Source organism: Rhodamnia argentea, chromosome 1, assembly GCF_020921035.1.
Source record: "Rhodamnia argentea isolate NSW1041297 chromosome 1, ASM2092103v1, whole genome shotgun sequence".
Classification (NCBI taxonomy): Eukaryota; Viridiplantae; Streptophyta; class Magnoliopsida; order Myrtales; family Myrtaceae; genus Rhodamnia; species Rhodamnia argentea.
The window spans coordinates 37,162,320-37,175,263 of NC_063150.1; the positions used below are offsets into that span (position 1 = coordinate 37,162,320).

The 12,944-nt window shown below is 39.3% G+C and overlaps 1 pseudogene; it reads right to left on the reverse strand.

Annotated features, from left to right (window-relative positions):
- Positions 1-954: 954 nt before the first annotated feature.
- LOC115755120 lies at positions 955-12,288 on the reverse strand (annotated as a pseudogene).
- Positions 12,289-12,944: the final 656 nt, after the last annotated feature.

The window sequence follows — 12,944 nt, forward strand, 5'->3', positions numbered from 1 at the left end:
AAGCATTAGCTAACCACGATGTCTGGAAGAACAAACAATACTAGCATCAAAACATAGCAAATCTCAACGGGGTTAGGGGCTTACAAAGCCAATTAGAAGGGAGGTGACCTAGTCTATGTGCCTTCGTGGTCCAGTCCACACAACAATTTGCTTCTCTTGGAAAATGGCTAACTTTGACTTTTTTTTAGCCGAGCAAAGAGTCCCGTACACTTACTACTCTTATCATATAATACTATAGACAGAACACTTCTCTTAACCCTCAGATCAGTTTGCTCGATCAATTGACTTTTACTTCTCTGCTCAGAATGCTCAACTACTAGCTTATATGAAAACTTAAGCTACTAGTAGAAGTAGGGTTTCATATATCGACACAAATCTGCCCCTCATCTGTAAGGTTGGATTTGACCTAAAAGTGAAGCATGATAACCAATTACAAAGAAAGGCGAGTAAGGGATATGGAAAGATTTAATTTGAGGAACTCCTTAGATACCAGAGAGAGAGATAGAGACATTCTAGGCATCTAGAAAATTATCAACCGTTGTAGAGTACTTTTACCTATCAAAAAGGGAAAAAAGAAATCATTGTGATCTCTTGTTTTATTTAGCTAAAAGCCTGTGGCCTCCTGTTTCATTCATGATATTGGATAATAAGGGATGGATGCTAAAGCGAAGCAGAAAAAAATCAGTGAAATATGTAATAAATTGGCGTGAAATGGAATATAATAGTGTTTTGGTTTGAAATGGAATTTAGGGTTTCAGATGGACAGTTAATGGGTGTATGAGTGTAATGTGTAGTTCTGGACATGTGAAAAATAGCTCAATGCCAGTTGCTTCCATTGCAAATTTGCCAGCTAGAGAACTGAAATGCTGTTGACATAATGAACGAGAGCCTAATCAAAATATGAAGAACCTGACATGTCAATCTCATCAGCCCATTGCTGTAGAAGGTTTTGCTCTACCTAAAAGCACCGGTATATCCATTGCTAGTTTTGCTCACAATCCCCTTCCTAACATTCTCAGCAATTATGGAAAATCCATCCTTACATGTCTTCACCTGCTGGAAGAATCCATCCCGTCCTTAGCATTTTACTCCAAACCTCTCTTTGTTTCCAGCACAGATCGGTACTCAAGTGCACACTCAGGGCATTCCTCTTCATTATCACTAAGACAACGTTGATGGAACGAATGCATACATATTGTTAGATTTAAAGAAGTAGATAATGGAAGATTGAATTACAATTAGGCACAAGGCTGATATAAATATACATATGAGGAGGGATATAAATGTAAATACATACGCTAAAGGGAAAACTCTAGTCCTAATATATACAATATATCTAACATTCTACTCAAACTTAAGATGGGTCAACCAACGAGAGCTTGGAAAGAAGAGCAACAAATTGTTGTGATGTAAGATATTTGGTGAATAAGTCGGTAAGTTAGGCTACATAGGTCACAAATGGAAGATAAATGATACGTATTTGGAGCCGATGACGTGTGATGTCACAATTAATGTCATTGTGCTTGGTATGCTCGTGGAAGACCGGCCTTGTGGCAATGTGAATTCACTCTTGTTGTCACAATGAAGAGGAATGGGAGTAGAGGAGGCAACACCAAGATCGGCAAGGAGATGATGAAGCCGAATAATCTCAAGCGTAGTGTCGGCTATAGCATAATACTCAGAATCAGTAGAAGAGCGAGACACGATAGGTTATTTTTTGGCACGGCGAGAAATTAGAGAATCACCCAGAAAGATACAAAATTCTATAATAGGCTTGTTGTCCGGTCAGCATCAGAGTAAGCATAAAGAGCAAGTGAGGAAGTCGATGGGAGAAAAACTGAACGTATTAGAGTACCATGAAGATGTTGCAGAATCCGGAGACACAGAGCATAATGAACTGTACGAGAAGCTGTTACAAACTGACCGACAAGATGAATAGCATAGGCGATATTAGGACGAGTAATCGTAAGATAAACAAGACTGCTAACAAAAGCCCGGTTGCGAGTGACATCAGACAAAAGCTCACCAAAATGAAATTCAATGGGAGTAGCCCAAGATGAGTATCAGATAACTCAGCATGAGCAAGAATGTCAACGACATACTTATGCTGGGAGAGAAGAATACCACATCGACTACGAGCAATCTCAGGATCGAGAAAATAGCGTAAGAAACCCAAATCCTTCATAGCAAACCGATGGTGAAGAAGTTACTTAGTATAAGCAATATGAACAGAGTCATCCATAGTAATAATCATATCATCAACATAGAGTAGCAGAATAGTACAACTAATAGGAGACATGAGAGTGAACATAGCATGATCATTCTCACTCTGAACAAAACTAGTCGACCAAACAACATTTGCAAAACGCTTAAACCAAGCTCAAAGAGCTTGTTTAAGACCATAAAGGGCTCGACGAAGACATCAAACTTGACATGGAGAATGAGTGAGACCAGGAGGTGGCTGCATATAAAGTTCCTCATGAAGGGCCCCATGAAGAAAAGTGTTCTTCACATCAAGTTGAAAGAGAGACTAATTATGAATAGAAGCTACTGCAAGAAGAGTGCGAATGAAAGTCATTTTGGCAACAGGAACAAAGATCTCCTCATAATCAATCCTATACTTCGATCAAAATCATGTGCTACAAGACGTGCTTTATAACGCTCAACGCTACTATCAAAGCGAGTCTTGATTTTGTAAATCCAACGACAAGATATCAAGGACTTTCCTGGTGGAAGAGACACAAGATCCCATGTACTAGTGCGTTCAAGAGCGGACAACTCCTCGGACATAGCGTTACACCACTTGGCGTGTCGGGCGGCTATACGATAATTTGATAGTTCATGCAAAGTGTGGACAACAGCCATGAAAGAACCAAACTCATCAGAATAACTCGTAGCTACTGTCGCGACCTAAAATTCGGATTGAACTTCGGATTAATGGATTATTAGGTTAATTAGATGAATTAACTAACATAATACGGACTCTCCCAATTCCTAACTTAGGTTTAATGATTTTAATTGAAAAGATTTTCAATTTTTGAAGTCGCCACTAATCTTTTTTTGGTAAGTAGATTATATGCCTAAATAAAGTATGGGAGAATACTTTATTTTCTACTAACTAGAGATTTGGATTCGGGGACTTGATTATGTTAATTTTTCAATTAACACCATTTCGGTACCATTCTTATGAAAATTTTCTTGATTGGCAAATTCAATTGATTTCTTTGAAAATCAAGATACAATTATGTTTTTTTTTTTGTTTTCTTGATTAAATGCATGCTATGCAAATGCAACTATATAACATGAGTGGTGATGATATTGAGAAAATGTGTTGTGACGCACATAAAAACGTGAATTCTAACTACATGATGTGCAATGTGGGAACTAACCTATATGACATGCAAGATGATTTATTTAAGTTATGTGGTATAGTAAAACATTGCATGAATGACTTTTGGAAAAATTGAATTTGGTGCAAAGTGAACATGAATTTAGAATTACATGTCATGCAATATAGACTATACTAACGACATGAAAATGCATGGCGAATTAGACTATATGAAATGCACATGAAATGTTGTAACCCTTTTATGAATTTTCGGTTCTATCATTTTTGGTCCGACAATTAACACAAATTGATTAATAAAAATCCAATTTATATTAAGAGTCACATTGAGATGTAATTTTGAAAAAATTCATTTATGGTCAAAACATAGTGATTTTTATGATTTTTTTTTTATGAAAAATGAATCAAATAAAAATATAATAAACCTTGAGCATAATACACCTTTATATCGGAAATTTTCGATGAATTCGCTTCATACCGTAGAGGTGGGGTCATAAGGTAATTTAGTCATGTTGTACCCCGCAGTGGGGTCGGATAGTGAATTTATATATTATGTAATTTGTCGGTCCGATCCCAAAGTTATGGGACATGTTAGACAATTTCATTGTACGGATGACGTCGTACTTCAAGGGTGAAGTCGGATGATCATCAATAATGCACATATTCCGAGGGACAAGGCACAATAGAACATGTGTTATCTCAAGGTAGATTATAAAAAATAACAAAAATGAATCTCAACTAACTAGAGGGATTGCTGAATTTTGAAGGGGATAGGCTCCTATCCACAAATGATTCACATATCTTTTTAATTTAGGAAATTTATCTCTTAAGATTTTCAAAGTGTATCAGATAATTTTCAAGTTTAAAAGAGATGATTATAATTTTAAAGGATCCCAATTCAAACTACAAGATAGTCTTGAATATTCCAAAAGATGTGCACAATATCTTAAAGATATGATCGAGATCTAGATTATCTTAAATTCAAATCAAATATCCAGAGATATACTGCAAATTCGAGAAAATGCCCTCAAGGTATACACAATCATCCACAAGCTAAAAAAAAACATGTAGAAAAATTCAAATTTGATATGCAAAGATCAATCCTTATCCATGAACGACCCACCAAATCTCAATTGAATATCACTATCCTTATCTTGTCAAAATTCACTTTTATTTGATCAATTTTAGAATATGCACTATACTTCAAAATCAATCAAGATAAACGAGACAAAGTGAAACTCATTCAAATCATGTTCAGCTTTTTGGATCGAGCAATATCAAGAGTAAAATCCGAATTTTTTGTGCATGCTTTCAATTTGATGACCATCTTGTAACACGGATAATTATCAGCGATTGAAATTTAACAAAAAAAAATAAAGCACAAAAGCAAACAATCAATCACATAGATAACGAATCCTAAGATACGGCAAATTAGAATCCTTCGTTAACTAATTCAAACCTTGAATCGAAAACTTGATGAGCAAAACTCTTAGACAAACGGCCAAAGGAGTTATGCGCACACCAACGAGTTGAGTTCTAGCACTTAAGGGTGCGCATGAAATCACTTCTACTTCTGGATTTCTCTGCCGGAAGTCAATCCGGCAGGGAAATCCGTTTGGTAAAAACCTTGCCAAGTAGAAATCCGTTTGGTAAAAAAATTGATTTCCGGTAGGATTTTTAACTTATGGTAGAATTTTTAACTTTTGGCAAGATTTTTTGCCAACTTTGAGAAGTAATTTTTTTTTACTTTTCCACCTTAGAATTACTTCTTCGATCACATTGACCTCCACCGACCGCCCATCGCAGTGTCGCCGGACACCGGACGCCGCCGGACGCGGACGCCGGCGCCGCCCGGTCGCCCGCCCGCCGCCGCCGCCGCCGAACGCAGCGGTCGCCGGCCGCCGCCGGCCGTCGCCGGACGCCGTCGCCGGACGCAGCCGCCGCCCGGTCGCTAGACGCCGGCCGCCGATCATCCCGCGCTTTGAAGGAGAAGTTGAGAAATCAATCTGAAGTGTTACTATGCACACCCTAATTTACCCAAGAATAGGTTCCCAACAGCAAGCTTTTGATGCTAAAACGGCGAGGAAAACACTCCAGGTAACTCCGAAAAAACCTGCCCTTGAAATCAAATGAACCCGAGCCAAATAGCTGCTATTTTTGCACCAAATCAGCAACATAACTATCCCGAACAGCAGCTAAAACACCTCTGGACAGCAGCTAAATCACACCTCGACAGTAGCTTGATCACGCATTAGTAGCAGCGTCGATCTCGGGCAAGTGTGGGCAGAGAACGCACAGACGAACAACGCTCGAATTGAACAGAGGAGCACCGATGGATGAGCAGCTAACAGGAACAAAAACCGTTGAACAGCAAGGACAACAATTGCCACTTTTGACCTGTTTTTTTGTCCTTTTTGTCCACCGTAAAATCACCAAGCAGCCACCTCGAGGCACCAAGGAAGGTGAGGCCACGGAACAACAATAGTGCAGTAGAAAACTATGAGTCAAAACAGTAGAACGTAGTGAGCAAAAGCAACCGGCCGTAGTGGGTAGTCCCCGTCACGACGGGGGATCTCGGCTAAAACTCTTTACTCTCTCCCTCTTGCCTTTCCACACGTGAATTTTCTGAGCGCCCTGTGCAGAAAAAATTGCCGACCCCCTCTAACCCTAGGCATAAATACATATTTATAGAATAAGAGAGCCCCTTAATCCTATTTGACATGAAGTTGGTTTTTGACCGTCGGATTAGGAACATTATTTGAGGTAGGATTCAATAATCACTGTTGGATAAAAAATTCTAACTTTGAGGAGTCCTAATGGATTCGGACACCTCAAATTTTCGGCCACAAAGGGTTGCAAGAGGGCCAGCCGCAAATTGCTTGCTTGTGGGCTTAACAGCGCGACTTCGGGCTCGAATTAGGCTTTAGTCAATTAATTAAAAGCCTTAAAATTTAATTGAGCAAAATTGGGCTGAAAATAAGCCTAACCCATATGAAATTTCCACACACATGTCTTTTAATTGCCGGGAATTTTTCCGTTAATTCAAGTTCAAATTCCTGACAAAATTAAGCTCAAATCCCTCGCTGGTAGTCCAAACAAATGCAGATATAATGCATGATAAAATTAAACATGAAAAATGACCCAATTATTTTTGTTAGAACTAAAATATTAGCTCTGATTTTTGTATGCAAATGACTAAAAGGGGGTTAGTCAAAATTTAGGTGTTAATAGTTGCCACATATCTAGTCGAAGGACTGCAATCTCGCGGAGGATTCCGCCGAGGGGACGGTGGGCTAGAATTATCAAGAAGCGTCGAGTGGCGGGTGAAGTAGGTGAAGGAGGAGGCATAACGGGAGAAGGTGGTGACACTGGGTCAGACGGAGAAGATATAATAGGAGGAACAAAAGATGAATCAAGAGAAAAATCCATAAAAATAGATGGAGACGATCGTTGAGAAGTAGAAGAGGAAAAGAACGGTAGATGCTCAAAGAAAAGGATACTACGAGAGATAAGAATACACCATGAAGAAGGATCATAGCACATATAGACTTTATGTCCTGTGCTGTAGCCCAAGAAAGCATATCGAACCGACTTTGCAGAGTGTTTGGTGCCCTCATATGGTAGAAGAAGCACATAACACATATAGCCAAAAAACACGAAATTGGCAATAAGTGGATGGTTTCGAGAAAAGACATTGGTGAGTGGTGACTTTGGAGAGGACATGAGAAGGGAGTCAATTTATGAGATAGACAACAGTAGAAAGTGCTTCGGCTCAAAATTCAGTGGGGATGGAATTGGACAACAAGAGAGCACAAGTAGTATCTAGAATACGACGATGTTTTCGCTCAGTAAGACCATTTTGAGCAAGAACACTAAGACACAACAAGCGAGGTAAGGTTCCTTGAGAAGTTAAGAAAGAACGAAAAGCTGTAGAAAGATACTCCCCACGGGAATTAGAACGAAAAACTTTAATAGCTTTAGAGAATTGAGTATAGATCATGGCAGTAAAGCTTTTATAGATAAAGAGAAATTCATCACAAGAATGCATGAAATAAATTCAGGTATAACGAGAATAATCATCAATAAACGATACACAATACTTAAAACCACTTTTAGAAAGTTGGGGGGCGGGACCCCAAACATCCGAATGTACTAAATTAGATCGGGTAATGGAACGGAAGAATTAACGGGAAAATGAGGTGCGGATTGTTTAGTTCAAGGACAACTAGTACAAGGACACATAATAGTACATGAAACAAGCTCAAGTACACGTTGCTGATGTAGAAAAGACAAACGGGAAGCGGATATATGACCCAGACATTGGTGCCAATAGTTAAGGTCGAAGATGGCCGGTAATAGGTTGAGGTGAGGGAAACTAGAGTTGCTACATTGTATACAATCTTCCACTTCTACTACCCTTGCTAATTATCCGGCCACTCATATGATCTTTCATAACACAAGAATCAACGGTAAATGTCACCACATAAGCCATATCGCAAGTTGCTCAACGAGATAAAAGATTGAGGGCCAAATTTGGTATATGCAATACATTAAACACATTAAAGCTGCCGGGGATAGTAAGATGACCTTGCATAGTAGCAGTAAGAGATGATCCATTAGCTATAAAGAATCCTTCCGGAATTTTGAGTGCGATCTGCTAAGTAAGATGATCAAGAAAGGCAATCATGTGATGAGCAGCCCTAGAGTTAAGAATTCAAGATGAACTATTACCCGAGGATCGCATAGCGGGCGTGGCGGTAGCAACAGAGGATGACGCACCAGAAGAACTAAGATGAAGCTCGCCTAAACGAGAAAGCCGAGCCTCAATATTAGCAAGATGATCATTCGAAGAGGAGGATGAAATGGCACGGTCCGCGGATGGAGAAGAGACAAGTGCAATTGAGCGCGTGGGTACATCAAGAAGATTACATATCTTTTTAAAATATCGATCCTCGGAATGTCCATTTTGCTTGCAGTAGTTGTAATAAAAACGTGAACCTCGTTGAGAAGAGGCACGCCGGGAACCACGCACAAGACCACGCCGAGAACCATATTGAGAACCACGCCGAGAATTGCTAGACCGGAAACCACGCCGAGAGGAGGTAGACTTGAAGCCACGCCGCGAGGAGCCGGACTAGAAATCACGCCGTGGGGTGGCCAATACAATAGATGGATCTAGAGATAGAGGCGTACCAAGAATTCCTTGTGTAGTTTCCTTAGCTTGAAGTTCCTTGACTACATCGGAAAGAGATGGCGCGCAGGTAATGATAGAAAATCTGACTTTGAACTCTCTTTAAATCTGGTGAGAGTTGCATCAAGAATTCGTAAAGACAATTCTTGTTCTAATCTTCAAGTTTAAATGCAGCACAAGCAGCGCAACCAGTACATGTGGGACATGTTGGATGAGCCAACACATCAAGTTGGAATCAAAGAGACGTCATATAATTATAAAATTCACGAACGGAACGTGTACCTTGAGTGGCATGATGAAGCACCTGCATAAGTTGATAAACATGAACAGAACTTGTCTATGTAAACATCTCAGCAATTTGATCCCATGACTGTTTTGGACCAACAATTTGAGTAAATTGGGGGTGAAGATCAAGGCTGATAGAACCCACTAATATTGCCCATGCTTTTCGATTAGCAACATGCCAAGCCCTAATTTCATATTCATGTCGCGTAATCTAATCGGTACTAGGTTTGGGCTCAGCAATATCAAACAAAGATGTAGGACGAGGAGGAGTACCATCAACATGTTCATATAAATCACGATAAACAAGAGCCGCCATCAATGAGGATTTCCAAGTAACATAATTAGCGCCATCCAACTTAACATCAATGCGATCAATGCGATCACTATCAGCCACAATTTTGAGATCAATAAATCAAAGCAAAAGCAAATATATATGAATCATGAGACTAAGGAGAAAGACGAAGAAGATCGGGTGAGACAAAGTTAGACGAATTGCGAAGTCGGAGCAATGAAGACAACATTGGCCGGCTGGTGCGAGATGAAGGCGCAATGAAGAAGACGAGCGAAATCGTAGCTTTGATACCATGTCAGATTTATAGAAGTAGATAATGGAATGATTGATTTACCATTAGGCACAAGGTCCATATAAATATACATATAAGGAAGGCTATAAATGTAAATACATTTACTAAAGGGACAATCCTAGTCCTATTATATACAATATATCTAACATGCATAAAGTGGACAGCGGGGAGATCAAGCGCTGTGCACTTGCTTAGCTGAAAAATTCATGCATTCGTTCTAAGATCCGCAATTTGTTTTCTCCTAGTCTGAGTGTCTTCCTGCAGAGGCATTTTACACAAATAAACGAATGTTGGTCCAGACAAAATATTGCAAACTGGTTCTCGCATATTTTGATTTAAAAGTCACCACATCTATCAAGCTTCAAAAGCTAATGGGTGTGTGACACGACACAGAAAGATCGCCAGGTCCACTAGTGTAGTTTTGGGGGACCAAGGAATCACGTAATCTCATTTCAGGAAATAACATGGATCTCGACTATAAAAACTAAATAAGAAGGCTAAAGATGCTAATCCATCTGTGTTTCAATGTAAAAGTTGTCTATTTATCGATATAACAACCAATTCTTTAACATCTCCATCAATAGCGATGAAAGAGACAATATCGATCAAAGGGATTATTAGCAACTGCACGATTAAATGTACTAAAAAGTTGTAAAAGATGCCAAGTTACAGAGCATGTCATGGTAGCGATTGCTGGCTGCTTTTTCCTTCTATCATTTATTGATAATAAAGCATTTCTGAAGTTTGACAATCTCAAATCTTCTCCAGCCCCATAGCCACCGGTCTCTATATCTTTCTGTTCCATCTAATCAATAGTTCGTTTTAAACGGTTGATAAAACCCTCTATTAACTCACATCAAACTTCCATTTCAGCAATGTGGCCAAGAATGAGCAAACTTACATTTTGTCGATGGAAAACATTTAGACAAGTTCCAATTTTCCAAAAACTAGCCAAATCTAGTTGCTGACTGCAAGAACACTAAAAAAAAAATAAAATAAATGAAACTGTAACTGCAGAATTTGCGCTCTTAGAACATTGACAGTGCTTCCTTTTCCATATATCTATCCACACTAAGACGCAGTGTATTATAATGTGAACTTTGTTATCATCTATAATGATATCCATCAGTTTACATGTTTTATAAAATAGGTACATCATTCCCTCTTTAGCAATATGTCAAGGAACTACATATCGTTAAAAAGGTAAAGCAAAAATTAGTTGAGAACTAAAATAATACACACGTCGATCGTCTTCAATGAGTTTAGATTCCTGCTCGAGCTTTCTGGCTATATAGTCCTTGGTGACAGAGAGAGTGAGGCAAGGATTTTTAGAAAGCATCTGAAGAACAGTTTAGGAGGTAACTTGTCATCCCTCTCTATGTAATTCAGGACTCCCTTTACTTCTTTGAAGCAAATCCTCACCAAGCTCACTAAAATATTTGAGGCCTGCCCACAGTGTCGGATCCCCTCCCCTACCTGAATCCCCTAGCCTTTTACAGCATGCTATCAAACCCTCATGGTCATGGCCCTGCATGTGGCAAGCAATTACCTACTTATAAAGTTTCATCTTCTCATAGATGCAGAGAAGCCCTTGAGTGAATCCATTCATTTCACATAGAATTATAGCAAGGTCAACGTCATAAAATGGATGCTCCGGGTCAGCTCTCCATGCAACCTTAAGCAAGCGAATCCCCTTTCCACGTCTTTCCAAACATTCCTTGCTTGTATCTTTGTTATTCGACAGCAATTTCCCATTAGTCACAACTCTTGAAATTCCAACTGCTTCTGGTCTTACACTAGTATCGTGCTCCCCATCCTTGTTAGCTTGTGACATTGGCCAGAAGTTTAGGTCATTGGACTGGAATAACCCCAGAAAGGTATCGCGTATTTCTACTTTTGCAGGCGAAACTTTAACCTTGTCGTTGTACTTCTCAAGGAATTCCATAAGGGCCGGCAGATGGTGGATAAACATGTTAAGAAAATCAACAGGAGAAGGTAAAAAAGATACATATACACCATCAGTCTCCTCTTCCTGTAGATTCTCCATCCTCAGCGCAAAGCCTCATGAGTATCTCAATGGTTTCCACTGGTTTGTGCTCTATAAGAATTTTACCATACTCTTTGACTGTTACACCCGCTCGATTAGGCTCAAGACTCAGAAAAATATTACAATACCTCATCATACCGACCAAGGTCTTCGAGCAAAATCTTTATATAACAGTCCCTGCCTTCTTAGCAACATACATTGCATGCTCATAGTAATCGGTAGCTCAACAGACCCTTATAGCAGTTTCCTTGATGAACACATTCAACTTCTCAACATCTTTTAATTTGGTGCAACGGTTCAACAGAAGTGTGGTGTGATCTTTAGATGTAAGCCCTTTCTCATGCAACTTTCCCAAGTAATTTGTCAGGTCGTAGATTCTATGAGCATCTAGAAATTTCTGAATCACATATGAAGGTTCAAGGTGACCAATTGGGTTAATATACTGTGCCATAACCTCATCATAGTCCTGCTTAGAATACAGATGATCCCCATATTTCCTTTAACACTTCTGCATTTGCAGCAGCATCAGCTTGTTGACTCTGCACAAGGTTAATGGCCACAGTATATAGAGGCTTTTCTTGAAGAGCATATCTAATTTGCTTTCCATATCCTTCTCTGTCTGATACAAAGTGCAGATTTATCATTAAGTATAAGAGCTGTATTACCCCATTTCACAAAGCATCTGAGAGACCTCCTTAATCACTAGGCTGTGGGCTATCAAACGATTCTTCAGGTCATAAATGTGGAAAGTATTTCTGCAACTCCTTTGATCAGCTGTAACACACAAAAGATAGCCACGAAACCAGCTTATGATAACTTTGCAAATTTCATTCATCTACCAAGGTTTTGGGAGCTTATTCATTGTAGAAAATTCTAAATGTCAAGGATGCAACGTTGATACAAGAATGTTCGGTGCGCAACAACTCAGATTTTAGTGTCTGTGCATTCTTCGAATGAATGGGAATTTTGAAAAGAGTTTCTCCTCACCATAACTATAGACCTCATGAGACATTTTGAATGACTTTTTGTCCAAACCTTCCCTCCATGAATCCACTTCCACCTTCTCAGGCACACAGAAATCACGGAATCTCTCTCTCTAAACAGAGAGGACGTACAAATAGAAAGCTAACAGCTATATTCCGGCCATCGGGATTGGCCAATTCATGGAAGCAAATCGGTTTACAAGAGGGAGGGCATTGTTTGTCACCTGAGGACAATTCACCTCCCTTTTCGCTTTGTTACTCTGTTAACGTCATTATCCATAACCCGACCCCTCATTGATCTTGTGAGCCGATTTATAGAGTTGCCCACTCTTTAGAGGCAAAATTTTAAGGAGAAAATTTGTTAAATGAATAAAGCTTGTATTAGGTCGGTAATGTATTAAATTTAAATTGGGTCGAGTAAATAAGTCAATTTAAGTTGGACCATTTTTTTTTCCCTCACCGAAACATAATCCGGTCCACTAGTTTGACGTTTTATGGACATTTCCAT